This window comes from Mastomys coucha, unplaced genomic scaffold (assembly GCF_008632895.1).
Source record: "Mastomys coucha isolate ucsf_1 unplaced genomic scaffold, UCSF_Mcou_1 pScaffold6, whole genome shotgun sequence".
Taxonomy (NCBI): Eukaryota; Metazoa; Chordata; class Mammalia; order Rodentia; family Muridae; genus Mastomys; species Mastomys coucha.
In genome coordinates, this window is record NW_022196912.1 from 101,970,352 (window position 1) to 101,972,247 (window position 1,896).

Here is a 1,896-nt window from a genome sequence, read left to right on the forward strand (position 1 = left end):
AAAAACCTATCTTGCATCTGGAGAGAGACTCTGTGGCTGGATAAAAGCTTTCTCAGCCTGTGTTCCTTCCTGTTTCGCTTTCCAAACTTGCATTATCGGTAACCTGAAAAATGATGAGTTTTACCAAATTCCTGGATATTGCACAAGAGGACAATGAGGCTATTTTGGGGGTTGTGAGTGTATCTGGCACAGACCCCGGAAACCATTGTTTTCAGTTGGGGAGAATGTTTTAGGGTTTCCTGGTGCTTTCCTTCTAGGGTCTCAAGGGCTCAGAGGACACTGTCAGGGGTGGAGGCAAGTGCAGCTTCCATGGTAACCCTGTAGACACCCTGTAGACTGTATTTTGAAAGGACCAGTATGGGAAGTTCGAGGTTAGACCAGTGGAGTGGGGCAAAAGTCTTTTTTTTTTTTTTTTTTTTTTTTTTTTTTTTTTTTTTTTTTTTTTTTTTGCAAAGGAGGACATACATGGAGCATTTGAGGGGGTAGAGACAGCAGGAAGGAGAAGAAGAGACAGTTCACTATGTAACCCTGTGGCCTGATGTCTCCTGGGACAGAGAGGCCACCTCTTCTCCATACTCACTTTCAGACCCTGGAGCTGATGGGAGCAGGCCCCTCTCTCTGACAAATGGAGGCCTTCGTCCTTGTCCTGATTAGTCCCAAGCCTGCTGAGGTAGAACAAATTCAGGAGAAGGTGGCTGTGAATGAGGTTGGAACTCAAATCACAACTGAGGAGTTGTTGCTATCTGTCTGGGTGGCCAGCACTCTTAATGAAAAGGCACAGGCTCTCCAAGTCAGCCAGCATGGAGCCAGGCAGCCGGCCACTGCCACTAATCTAAAGCCAAGTAGTGAAGTAACTTCCGTCAACCTGAGTACCCACCACCTCAGATGATGATGGAAGGATCCAGCACCCCCTACTCTGCCACCCCAACCAGGGAGCTTTGTGACAGTTGTGCTGACAGCAGCTGAGGCTTCAGCTGCCTAAAATGCCATTTGTTCAGTTCTGCTCTGTCTGGCGGACATCTACATATTTAAAAGACTCTGGTCTGCCTCCCAGGTCCCTTCCTCATTTGAATCTACAGGCAAGAGACCTTGGGGAGGGCGGGGAATCTACAAGGGGACTGACACTCCCCTTTCTGCATCTAGCAGAGGCACTGACACCTTCTAGGAGGAATCCAGAGCCATTGGCAAATTAAGGGTAGTGTGTGTGTGTGTGTGTGTGTGTGTGTGTGTGTGTGTGTGTGTAGAGAGCAACGGATTTATTGGGCATACTAGGGGCATAGGTAAGAGACTATTTACAGGAGCATGGGTGACCCCCAAACAGCTGTATCACTGCAGTGCCCCACCCCATCATGGGAGCTGCATCTCAGAGTCTCAGTTTCAATTAATCTTCCACTTCCCACGTACTCTAGCATCTAGCAAGATCACTTTTACTTATTGTCTTATTGTTTTTGAGATAGTCTCCCTCTGGAGCCTAGATTCCTAACTCACCCTTTCAGTCCCTGAATTCCAATTTTACATCGGAGAGGGGCAAATCCCCAATTTAAGGTTCTGTTTACTGTGGTGTTGCATAGACTTGTTTTTGTTTGTTTGCTTGTGTTCTGTTATGTTAATGGTTGAACCCTGGGCTTCAGGCTTGCTGGGAGAATACCCAGGAGCTACATTCCCCTGACCCAGGAACTTATGCAAGATATGGTGCTTTGAATTAAAAAGCCCAGAGCTTGGGCTGGAGATGGCTCAGAGGACCTGAGTTAAATTCTAGCACCCACATCAAATGGCTCACAAAGGACTAAGAGAGGACATCCTCTTTTGGACTCTGCTGGCATGTGTACTAGGACACACATACCTATCCCCTACACAAACACACACACACACACACACACACACACACAATTAATA

The 1,896-nt window shown here is 47.2% G+C and overlaps 1 long non-coding RNA gene across 1 annotated transcript in view; it reads right to left on the reverse strand.

Annotated features, from left to right (window-relative positions):
- Nucleotides 1-638, reverse strand: part of LOC116080172 — a 2,697-nt gene extending 2,059 nt beyond the window's left edge. Inside the window, exon 1 of the long non-coding RNA XR_004114344.1 lies at nucleotides 581-638. This is a non-coding gene — a long non-coding RNA (uncharacterized LOC116080172). The remainder of the gene's footprint in view (nucleotides 1-580) is intronic.
- Between the last annotated feature and the right edge of the window lie 1,258 nt (nucleotides 639-1,896).